This window comes from Tympanuchus pallidicinctus, unplaced genomic scaffold (genome assembly GCF_026119805.1).
Source record: "Tympanuchus pallidicinctus isolate F22 unplaced genomic scaffold, pur_lepc_1.0 scaffold29, whole genome shotgun sequence".
In the NCBI taxonomy this organism is placed as follows: Eukaryota; Metazoa; Chordata; class Aves; order Galliformes; family Phasianidae; genus Tympanuchus; species Tympanuchus pallidicinctus.
Genome location: NW_026294746.1, coordinates 2794916 through 2807319, shown reverse-complemented (window position 1 = coordinate 2807319; position 12404 = coordinate 2794916). Strand labels below are relative to the sequence as shown.

The 12404-nt window shown below is 55.4% G+C and overlaps 1 long non-coding RNA gene across 1 annotated transcript; it reads right to left on the bottom strand.

Moving 5' to 3' along the window:
• Positions 1–10167: 10167 nt before the first annotated feature.
• Positions 10168–11421, bottom strand: LOC128084896 (uncharacterized). Its single transcript, XR_008208727.1, has 3 exons — positions 11348–11421; positions 10708–11195; positions 10168–10597 (listed from the first exon to the last, which is right to left on the bottom strand). It is a non-coding gene; the product is annotated as an uncharacterized LOC128084896 (long non-coding RNA).
• Between the last annotated feature and the right edge of the window lie 983 nt (positions 11422–12404).

Here is a 12404-nt window from a genome sequence, read left to right as displayed (position 1 = left end):
AGCTGACAAGGGCAGTGCTTGGTGTCTGCAGGCAACACCCACAGTGTGAGGGTGGCCAGGCTGCCCCATTGTCTCCTTCACATTGTCCCCCATCGTGGTCCCAGGAGGGGACATGGGAGCAGCACGGGGGAGGGAGCTCTGGTGCAATCCTATAAATGCTGGGATGAGATCCCAAAGCTCTGCCTCTGTACCCCGAGATTCCAAGAGGCTGCCTCCAGGATGGCACTGATGGGGGGCAGTTATTCATCAGTATTTAATGAGGATATTAAACCGTGGCGTTCAACCCCGGTCTGCGCATGGGATGAGTCTTTGGGGAGTAATTGCGCTGAGAAATGCTCACTCCCAGGGACAGACATGTGATGAATTGACTTTGGCAATACTTGCAAACCGTGTCATGCCAATCAGGCGGTGGAGATTGAAAAAGAGCTGAAGTGGAAAGGTGGGCAGAGCCGAGGGGCCTGGAGACAATTGGCAGAGACAGGGCAGGGACGAAGGCAGGGCGAGCCCTCACTGCAGCCCCACAACACCTTTAGGGCTTGAGGCAAAGTGACAGCCAGGAGCAATCTCAAACACCACTGCCCCGAGAAACCCCCAGGAGAGCCCCCAGCACACAGCAGGGTTGGTGGGGTTGGGCAGCAGGACCCCCAGCAGAACACCAGTTAGAATTGGGTTGGCTGACCCCATCTGGATCCCCTTGGAGAGCAGCAGCCCGTCCTTGCTGTTGATCTTGGCCATCGCAGGGGCTCGCAGTATTTTTCCAGCTGCAGAGTTTGGGCTTTGCTTTCTTTTTCTCTCTTCTTTTTTTCTTTTTTTTTCTCTCCCCCAAGCCAGATCCATATCAAACTGTGTTATTCTGCATTGCAAAGTGTAAACACCATCCAACAGTGCAGAGGGAAGTGGGGCAGAGCCAGCATGGGGCAGGGCTGTGCTGTGCACCCCAGGCTGCACCCGTGAACTCCCCGACACGGAAAGCACGGCGCGTTGCTGTCTGCTGCCACTCTGCTCTCCTCCCATCACTTCCCCATTGCAGAGCTGCTCCCAGCTCTGCAGTGCACTGGGGTTGTTCACTCTGAAGCCCAAGGAGGAACGCTGTGGGGCAGCTGTAATTAACCATTGCATTCCTGTGTGGGCTTTTTTTTCTGATACATGAGCCTGCACGGTCACTGAGTTAATCTGAGTTTCAGCAAGAGTGAACTGAGGGCTTTGCTCTGTGCTCCTGTTTCCCTCTTATTAAATGCTGCAGAAAGGACCTCAACACTTTGCATCCCTCTTGCACGCAGAGCAAAGCAATGCGAAGGATGCAAAGCAAATAAGCAGAGCAAAGCAAAGCACAGCAGCACCCAGGGCTGCCCCATTGCCTGCTCCACAGCCCCATGCCCCACTGCCTTCCTCCTACGCTCCAGCCTGCTTGCTGGCACGCCTGCTGCAATGAATGAGAACCTCCCTGTGTCGCTGTGCGCAGGGTGGAGCAGCCAGCCCTTGGGTGGATGCCTTCGAGTCATCTCACCTCTATGACTCCATCCTCCTGCCTTGCACTCAGAGGCAGATCCTGATGAGCCACATGCATTTTTCAAGCACGTTTCCAAGCTGCCCGAAGCCTGAACTTTGCCCAAAACCCATTGAAGTGTCCCCATTGGCAGCAGCCCTAGGAGTGCCCCATGGGGCACAAAGCAGCAGCTGTGTCTTGTCCATCAGATTGCTGCTGACTCAACCCCAAGAGGCTGGGAGCTCTGCAGACGGGGCGATCCTGTTCTTTTACAGCTGATTCACACTGAGGCTACCAATGAGGTTGAGTGGAAATGCTACACCTGAACAGCTCAAAGTGCAAGGACCAGCTGGAGGTTTTCATTGCATGGCTTGGGTGTCCTTCCATCTAGAAAAGGCACAAGAGGGGAAGGGAAGACACAGAGAGAAGTGTGATGGTGGGACATGGCCTGGCTTTCAGCTCACCAGATAGAATCAGAATCATTGAGGTTGGAAAAGACCACGGAGATCCAGCAGTCCAACTATCAGCCCATCACCACCGTGCCCACTGACCACGTCATGAGAATCAGTGGTGTTGGAGCAGTGGTGCTGGGGGATTTCCCTCCCTCCTCTCCCACATTGCCAAGCACAAGGTTAGGCAATGCTGGCTGATAAGAGCAAACCCATAAAAGGCGTGTGAGGGCTTCCCACGCTCACCTCAGCAGCCCCGTCCCTTCCTTTCTCTCCCTGCCCCATGCATCACTCATTAACCCAGCACCCAGCTCACCCTGGGGCTGCACAGTTGCCTGGCACTGGGTGAGGCTGAGGCTTCCCATAGGCAGGGGATGGGCTGGGGGCAGAGACCCACATCCAGCCTGTCCCCACACCCATCCATCCCCTCATTCCTGCATCCATCCCTGCATCCATTCCCACTTCCATCCCTACATCCCTGCAACCTCTTCCTCACCTCTCCAGCATCACCACCCATGCCACTTGGGCCGGAGGACAATCCCACCATGTCAGACAGTCCTGCAGGACGGAGCTTCGTTCAGCACACCCTATAGCAAACCCACCAGAAACCCGAGCTCAGTCCTCCTCCATGCAGAACTACTGGGGGGTCCTGCACGAGCAGGCTCCAGAGATGAGCCACGCTCCTGCATCCCTGCCCAGCAGCACGTATTGCAGAGCTTGCCTCCTGCAGGAGTTAATTACTGTCACGACTAATAGCACCCTAGTTGCTGTTTGCAGCTTTTACCCCGCGGACCTGCTCGGCAGGGTAAGGATAGCATGCAGGGCAGCAGCTGAGGTCCCTCCTAGCCCAGAGCCACCGTGACAGCACAGGGCAAGCTGCAGCAAGTTTCCGACCCATTAGCAATATCTCTAATTACTCAGTGACCCGCTCTGCCGGGACCTGGGGTATCAGCAGGCTGCAAGCAGGGAGCAGCACGTGGGCAGCCGAGCGCTGTCATCTCCCATCAAAAGCACTGGGCCTCCCGGCGCAGGGATGTTCACAGTAATTATCAGCTTTATTCTGCAAGAGGGCACTTTGTCTGGATGCCTTTATTTGTCGCAAGAGGCAGATAGGCATCAAGATGTGAATGCATGCAAAAGCACGGGTGTGTGTGTGCATGGTTTGAGTGCTGCCTGGGCTGTGCACACGTGCTCACACGCGGCATGTTGCGTGGATGCTTATCGGCGAGGCAGGGATGTAGGACGGCCCCGGTTCAAGAAAGCACTTAAACAGGTGTGCAGCTTAAAACACGGTCCTAAGTGCTTTGTTGAATCTAAAGGCACTTAGGAAAATACTTAAATGCCATCTGAAAGAAGGGCTGCTTTCCAGCGCCGCAGACAAATGGCAGAGCCAGCGGAGAGGAAGCCGGTGTGTTAATGTAGAAACTGAATTATTTATTTTGTCTGACTTCAAATGCCTTCCTCTGCTCTAATATCTGAGTACTAAGAGCAAAGATACTCTCATTTCCTGAGGATGCCAAAGCCCTTTTCTAATTCTATATGAAAAAAAAGACAAGCTCCCATCCTCACCCCGGTCAATGGCATCTCCAGAAGGCTCACTTGGTGCTGCACATAAGTAATGGGGGAAAATGAAGGCTGGCACTTTCTCCACATTTCAGATCTCTGTGCATCCTGCAGCAGGGAAGCACAGCTTTATGTTGCCCAGGTACTGCAATGGCTTGCCCATTAGTTTTGCTGCCTTGATTTATGTCGTCCCTAATTTGAGACAGTCTGGTTGGGTTTGGTTGGGTTTGATTTGGTTTGGTCCAGTTGTTTTTATTTTGGTTGGGTTGAGCTGGGTTGGATTTGGTTGGGTTGGGTTGGTTTGAGCGGGGTTGGATTTGGTTGGGTTGGGTTCGGTTTGGTCCAGTTGTTTTTAGTTTAGTTGGGTTGGGCTGGGTTGGATTTGGTTGGGTTGGATTCAGTTTGGTTTGATCTGGTTTAGTTTGATTCTGTTTGGTTTGGTTTGTTCAGCCCTCGGCATACCAACACTCATTTTCCTCCACCTTTAAAATAAAGCCAGTGTGCAAAGAGTTGCAGTGAGAACAGATCGAGAAGGACTGAGTGCCATTATGAGGACTGCCAGAAGGGTCATGTGAAGTCGGTAGCAGAACAAACCTTGATTGCTTGAAAATCTACAGCCTTGCAAGAGCCTTTTGTCCTGGTACCACACTGGAGGCAGTGCTGCTGGAGCTGTGTGGGGAGGCACTTTATAAGGGGATGAGAGCTCAGAAAATGAGCTGTCTGCCAACACCCAGGGTTCTCCTCTGGGGTGTCACACCCCTGGGTGGAGTGATGCCCAATGGACCCATGCAAGGCCCAGGCACTGATTTGATGGGGATTTTCCTACACTGCCTTGAGCCAGGCAGAGGTGTTGGAAAGCTCTCCAGTCCCCCTGGGGTGCTCAGCAAGGGGTTAAATGGCACAGAAACGATCAGCAAACAGGCAGATAATGGTGGGCTCAGTGGGTGCGTCTCCCCTCCTTCCTCTCCACTGCAAAATATTCCACCTGCTTGCTCCAGCCATAAAGCCATTCCTGGGGCTGTGAGGAGCACTTGTAAAATCAACAGGGCTTATCGGACCTAAACTTCGGTAAATACTCAGACAATCACTCCCCTTGTGCTTTCATGCTGGGAGTGTGTTAGGAGCCGGTAATGCACCTGCAAAATGAAGTGCCAGCAGTAGGATCTGCATTCTGGAGGTCTCAGCTCAGTGTCGATGGGGATACGTGGATCAGACCCATGGGGAATGGAGTGAGGTGGGATGGGGGAGAGGTGCTGCTGGGTGCCCCCTGGGATGGGGAGGGCCGATTTTAGTGCAGGGCTCCAAATGCACTCCCTGCCCAGTGTTCTGCACGCCCCAGGCCAGAGCTGGCTGCAGAACGCCGACATCTGCGCTCGCTCTGTGCGTTCCTCGTGCCACGGGGGGGGGGGGGATGGAAACATCTGGGGGAAGGATGGAGCGAGCCCTGCAGAAGGAGGAAGGTGATGTGGAACAGATGCTGGGAGCCGGCAGAGCCTTTGGAAGGGCTGCGTGCGTGCGCGCATGTGTGCAAGAGCTTTGTGGCTTCTGCTGGGAGCAGGGAGCTGCCCTGCTGTCTGCCACCCAGGGAGCGAGCCGCCCCACTGCGACGGGAGCCGGGCTGCCGTGCCAGGAGGTCACACGTTTCTCAAAGCTGCCGGAAGGCGGACAGCTTTGCAGCCAAGCAGATGCCGTGCGCGCGGTGCTCACCGCCCCGGGGAGCTGCAGGAGGGCCCTTGGCAGCCGCTGGCAACAGCGCGTGCTCTGGGACACCGAACAGCAAAGCCACAGAGCCTCAGCATGATGGGGTTGTGTGTTCAGAGGGAACTTGCACCCTCTGGACTCGCCAAACAGCGGCCAAACCCGCGAGCGGAGCGCGGCGGCCCGCCAGCCCCTTGGATTTGCTCTGTTACAAATTACACACACCCCGGGCAGGCAGGGCCTCTGCTCTTTGAAAACCTATCCCCCGGTGTTTATTATAGAAATCAGTTGCCCTATCTGTTGACAGCCAAATTGCAAAAGGCCCCGCTGGAACCGCCGCCCCCGTGCTCCCCTTCTGCCTGGGATGCCTTCATCCCAATGGGCTTTGAGGTGCTGTGCTTGGGGACAGGGCTGCACAGCCACCCCCTGGTGCCACCAAGCGCTCTCACCGTGGAGAAAGCTCACCTAAATGATTGCAATGCCACAAAGAGGACAGAAGGTAATAATTAAATCAGAGAGGCAACGTGAGGTCCTTTCACACCCCAACATGTTTTGCTGTGCCTCCAGGAGCGCCCACAGGAGGTAGAGGGCTGTGCATTGAGGGTTATCTCAGGAAAGGTTTCCTTAAAGCGCAGCACTGGGCTGCATTGCTCAGGGTTTGCAGGAGGGAATGCCATGTGCCACGCACTGCTGTGTGCCATGCATTCCCCGTGCCATGCATTGCCCTGTACCATGCATTCCCTGTGCCATGCATTGCCCTGTACCATGCGTTGCCCTGTACCATGCATTCCCTGTGCCATGCATTCCCTGTGCCATGCATTGCTGTGTGCCAGAGTGAGCCATGAACCCCGCTTATCGCTGCGCTGGGCGAGCGGGTCTGTTCCCAGCTCCTGCAGGTGAGTCACTTCCCCTCTATCTTCTGCATTTCCCATGGTTAAAACGGGCTCGATAAGCACAGGTGTGTTTAAGGGATTTAACCCCGGTGTGGCTGCACGGTGCCCTGGGGGGCCAGGCTGGGTTCCTCTTCTCTTTTTTCTTCCAGGGTTTCCCTAAGGGGCATAAGCACCAGAATGGCACTGCTGGCAGCACGGGGCTGCAGTTTGCTTCCTTGCAGCACAACCCACAAAGAGCAGAGCAGCGAGCCCTCCAGCACCCCCAGCACTGCACCCCATGGGATACCAGCACACAGCATCCCTCCCCACCCCCTGCACTGCACTGTCCACTCTGTGCCCCCCACAGGGACCCCCAGCGGGGAGCTGCAGCCTGGGCCGGGCGCCAGCATTTCTTCCCCATTTTTTTTTTTTTTATTTCACTTTATTTTATTATTTTATTTTTTTGGAGGCTTCGCCGGTGTCTGCCTGCTGACTGAAGCTGTCATTATCAGCTCAATAAATCTCTGGCGCGGGTTTTATTGAATCGCTGCCTGAGGGGGAACAAGCCTGTAAAGGTTGAGGAGAGCAGAGCTTTCCCACGCCTGAGACACGCTGCCGGAGCTCTTGCACACATTCCGGGCCTGCCAGCACTCTGCAAATGTTTGGACAGCCTTGAACAAATAACACACCTTTAAAGAGGCCAGCATGAAATTTTTCCTCACCCCTCGGCCGCCCTCCCGCTGCCTCGTGCCCCCCCAGCACCCCGCAGTGCTCCGTGTGTGTGCGCACGGGGTTTATTTTAGGCTCGTGGCCGCGCTCCAGTTTCGGGGAGGAGGATGGAGGATGGGGATGGGAGGAGGTCTGGCTTTTCCTCCCGCAGGTAGGAACTGGCTCCAGCTGTGATTTGGGGGATGCCAATGCTTCTTTATTCGTATTCTTTTTGTTGCACGGTTCCAGGGATGCTCCGCTCCGTGCCCCCGTGGCACAGCGCAGGGGTTGAAGCAGGATTTGCCCCAACGCGGTTGTGGGGCCGTGGGGAGCCTCAGCAAGGATTAATGGAGCAGCCAGCTGCCTGCCTGCTGAGTTCTGGGAATGTCAAACACTGCAGCCATCTCAACAGCTCCTAAAATTCCCCCTGACTCGTTTCCTGTTGCTGCTTTCCCGATGCTGAAAGGCTCGGGCTCCCGTGGATAAAAAAATTTAAAAAAAAAAAAATAATAATAAAAAAAAAATTGGAAGGATTCCAGAATTTAGGTTTCTGCCTCCTCCATCTTCCCTGTCAACGCGTCGTTAAATAAGAAGCAGGAACGCTGCCTTCGCCGTGCGCTCGTCACCAAAGAGCCGAGCGAAAATCCTGCTGGATGGAGCAGGTGACAAGTGGGTTCCTTGCTCCCAGGGTCTGTCCCCACGTGCCATACCCGAGCAGAGGGCGGCAGGAGCTGCACAGACCACGACTTGGCTCCCTTTGGGGAAACAGAGGCACACCTGAGGCAGGGATGCTGCAAGGGACAGGCAGCAAGCTGCTGCACGCACCCGCCGACAACCAACCGCACCTTGGGCAAGGTCAACAGCGAACGTAGAATGGGAAGAGCGAAGGTTGAGCAGCACGGCGCAGGGCTGGGTGCAAGGTCCATTGCCAGCACGCTCATAAAGCGTGGATAAGGGAGTGGTTTCTAGCTGAGAAAACCTCTCACGTTGGTTTAGAGGCCACCCAGGTGTCCCCAGGTTGAAGGGAGCCGTGTGTCACAGCGAGGAGGAGGCTGTGCCGTGCTTTGGTTCTGCGTTGGAAAGGCTTTGCACGCACATTGCTGGCATGGGGTGGGTGGTCAATGCTTCCTTCCTTGTGACCACACCCGTGCAGATTTGAGTCACCGTGGGATGATACCAGGCAGGGGTTGGGCTGTGCTCTTCTCTCCCAAAAAACCTTTGGGAGGTTGGGCGCATTCCAGGAACTACAGCAGGGTTTGGAGCTTCCCAGCACTTGCTGTGGCTTGGTTGGTTTGGCCAAGGTCTCAGCCTAGCTCTCTGGTGCAGCTGCTCCCCCAAAAAAGGCACAGGAACCACCAGTTTGCAGCAGGAGGTGGATCAAACCTCCTGTTTGCTTTCAAGCCTTCAATTGTCCGTTAGCAAAGTGCAGACCACAGAATGGGTGGCCCCTTTCCTGCAGAAGCTGTGAAAACCTGCTCGGTTCCTGTGCTAGGAAAGCAAACAAACAAACACGACCCGGCGCTGGGTTTCAGCACATCAGAGCATCTGGAAGCAAACCCTGAGCCCTTGCCTTGCTGATAAGAGCCAGCTCCATTGCCCACCGATGGGAGAACCCGGAGATGTAATTAGAAATGCGAAACGCTGGAAACAAAGGGCAAAAAAAGCAATCAGCAAAAGGTAATTAAAACGGATTCAACGAAGCAAAAATGATCCAAACTTAACACTGGGAGCGGATCCAGCTGAGCAGGCTGGGGCACGGCGGACCCACGGCTCTGTGTCTGTGCTTTAGTGCTGCTTTGCACTTCTGCAGCCCACGGCTCTGCAGGGGTCACAACGCAGGCATCAGGGTGGCTCAGCAGAGGGGCAGAGGGATTTATGGCAGACCTTGGGAGCGGGAGGCTGTGCTGTCAGAGTCTGTGCCATCCGAAGGCAGTGCACGTGGGGAGCTCGTTCCTCCTCACTTATTTTTAGCACTGAGGTTTATATCAGGAATGACAAATTTGGCATCGGCGCTCGGATGTGGCTGGGATGGGAGCAGCGTGCAACAATACAGTCCCAAACACAGCAGGGCTGCCTCTTCCTCTGCTGTCAAGGCTGGGGGCGGTGGGGAGCCCAGCAAAGCCAGCCAGCCCCAGCACTCAGCAGCAGGGAGCAGATGGAAGTGAAGAGAAGCACGTTACACTTGTCCCTGGGCAAAAAAAGCAATGTGTTTTGTATCCCTATTAAAGAGAAAGCTCGTGTCACTGGAAAATGGATCAGGTTTTTGGGAGACTGGGGAATGCAATCGCTCTGTTTCTTGCCCCGTGCTTGGGCTGTGCTCAGTGCTGAAAATCCCATATCTGAATGTGGGGTGATGAATGTGCTGTGTCCCACGGGATCCTGGGCTCTCATATGGCCTCAGGTCTCTGCAATGAGTGAGTCTTTAGGAAGACACCATCCAAAATGCTGCCTTGGTGCCGGATGCATTCCCCTTGCTCCTAGCTGGTCCTCCTGCGTGGGATGCTCCACGCTCAAGGCAGTTCGCTGGGATTAGGATGGGGTGCTCACGGGATGAGGCACTGCCCAAACAACAACAAAACCCCACTGCAGCCAAGCACCGTGCTGGGAACACGGAGTAACCCACGTGTGCGTGTGGGAAGCTCTGTGCCCGAGGTTATCCAGTGCTGCGGGGGGTGGGCATGGGGGAATGCTGTCCTCAGCGCTGCCTTGTGCAGCTTGCTGCTGGAGATAGAAGCTGCACGCAGCCTTATCCCTCCCACCAGCTCCCATGTTTTGGCTGGGGCCGACGGGAATTAGCGGCAGTGCAGTGTTTGTTCTCACCGAGCAGGGGGGAGGCTGAGAGGGAGAGACACCAAGAAAATAACAGGGGAGAGAAGGAAGGAAGGGGAGGGGATGTGCGCAGAGCCACGAATTCACGGCATCCTTCCAGGACGCATTGGGAGGGCGCAGTGGGGGTGGTTTGAAGAGCTGGGACAGCTCTGGGAGAGAGAGTCCGTTCAGACATCGATCTGCTGATATAGGTCAGCTCCAGTCATTATGCAGAGCTCTAAAAACAGGGCATCAATCACCGCAGCCAGACTTCAACCGCTGGGACAGAACCGGCAGTGAGAGGGGGTCTGGAGGTCGGCTTTGCCCTAGATTTATTTTTCCCCCATTTGCAGCCGGAATGGGTCGGGTGGAAGGCAGCATGTTGCCTTCTATGGGGCTTATCGCTCCCATGGCCCTCTGCCCCTCCCTGTCTGGCTGGCAGCTACCTGGCCGCGAGCAGCGATGCTATCACACAGCACACCGATAAGGGCCACGGGGATGTGGCAAGCGCTGGCCCTGTAGGACTGCAAACACAGGGACGCACCCCGCCCTGCTTAATACCCCAAAATGCTGTGTTTGGGACGTTTCCTTTTGAAAGTTCCAAGCGGGTGACTCACCCCATGTACCTTGACTCCTTTTTCTGCACTTTATTATTTTGTTTTATGGCTGGAATTTGTCCCCTTCGCTCCGACCCTTGCACTGCCAAGGAGCAGCCCCACGCTCGCAGCTTGCCGGTGGTTCTACGGGCGCTCAGCCCCTCGGTGTGGGTGGAGGGCAGCCCCCTTTGCAATGCCATGAGCGGTGCCACGGCCTATAGGAAGCTGCTGGGCTCTTCACCAAGGGATCCTAAAAGACAGAGGGGCAAAGTGCAGCTGGATGGAGCCGGTTCTGTCTATGGAATAATTGCTTGAGGTGCAGCATCGCTCAATTTCAGCAGCCAGTTGGTGATGGCCGTGGTTGTCATGGACTGCTGCAACGGAGATTGGTTGGATTTATGGCCCCTCTTGCATGAGCTAGTTAAAAAAAAATAGTACAAACATTTAAACACCAGTGGCAGTAAAGATAAAAATGCAAGCCTGATTAGATAAAGATACATATTTCATATTTACACCTGGACCATAACCTTTGTTTGCTCCAGCTTGAGGCTACTCAAATGCACGAGTGCTCCGCAGAGATTTCCTGGAGGCCCCAACACCTCCTGGTGCAATGGGATTTGGGAGTGGGCACCCAGAACGTGCAGGAGAGCTCCTTGGGGACAGGGACAGCGGCGAGGACACATCCTGCAGGTGCTGTGGGGCAGGGATGGGGCAGCAGGTGCAGCCTGGAAAACTCTGCCTTGCAAAGCGTGGATCCTATGGGCGCTGCTGCCTCTGCGGCGTGTTGACACCGAGGTTAAACCAGTGCAGCCCCGCGGACTCGGTGGCACTGCCCGCTTCTGAGACACGTGTCAAGGGCTTGGGGACACGGTGGCACATGCCTTTCTCTTCTCTTTTTTTTTTCCCTTCTGCTTTTTGCACACGTCAACCGAGCAGATTCCATGTTAATGTCACGTCCGTGCGGCGGCGGTGCATTCCTCCCAGCGTTGCCATGTGAGGCCGGGACGGCGTTTGGCTGCGGTTAAAATGCTTTATCAGTTGCTGAAGTCACTTTGTAAATAGCGGCAGCCAAGAGCCGGGAGTTGGGGAGGATGGGGAGGAGGGGGGGGGGGGGGGGGGAAGGAAGGGAGAAAAAAATAAAAGCAGGAAGAAAAAGGGCTTTGTTACTTTTAATAGGGTGTGTTATGTTCTTCCTTCATCTCCCAGATATGCCACACTCGGCGATGACAACGCTGCTTTATGGGGTGTCCCCCCCCCCCTCTCCCCGCTGAGCTCAAACCCCCCCCCCCCCCACCGCATAGCAGAGCACAGCCGCCCCGCGCTGCTGCCTGGCGAGCCGACAACGCCGCTCTGTTTTCATCACGGAAAAGCCTCCGGGCGCATATTTTTGTAATTAGGGCTTTTCTGCTCAGCAGTTTTTGCAGCTGTGATGACACTTGGGTGTCGCCCCCTGGTTTCTCACGCTCTTTCTTGCCAAGGCGCCGGGCTGCAGCCAGAGCCGGCCGTGTGCTGTGCAAACCCCGCGGCTCGTGGGCGACGGCCGCGGTCCCACGTCGAGGTTGTGGTCTCTTTCTGGTGGTGGCACGGCTCTCTCTGTCCCTTTGCATTGGTGGAGAGACCCGGCGAGTAATGGGGAGGCTGCCCCATGGATGCTGTGGGGTTGTGGTGCTGTGCCACACAGTTGGCGGCCCCAGAAGTTTGCTCCAGCTGTGCCTTGTTAGAGCCAGGATGCCTCTGCGGGATGGGGAGAGCCACAGGGGTCATTAATAACAGCTAACGATGCTGCCTCGCGTGCCAGGCATGGAGCAGCTGCTCCCACGCAAGAAGCAAGAAGTGTCCCTGCTTTCAGTGCACGGCACTGCAGCCCCATTAATGAGCTCCTTCGTGTCCCAGAGGGACGTGTCACCCTTTTCTGGGTCCCACCCATTGCATCCATGCAGCTCCAGCAGATCTGGCAGCACCTTTCTCCCCTCCACTCCCTCCATAGGGGCAGGAGCCACAGAAGCTATCCCCAAATGTAGCCCTAAGGACCGGGCTCTGCTCTCAGATGTTCACCTACCAAAGGACAACAAGCCAAGGAATTCATTTCTGTCCTCAGTTTCTCCTCCACTTTGTTTACTTAGCAGTGCATCACTTGGAGCGGAGGTGACATCTCTCTATGCACAGAGGTTTCTCCTTCTGTTCTTGGCCTCTACCAGAATTAACATTGAGCAGCTGTCACAGA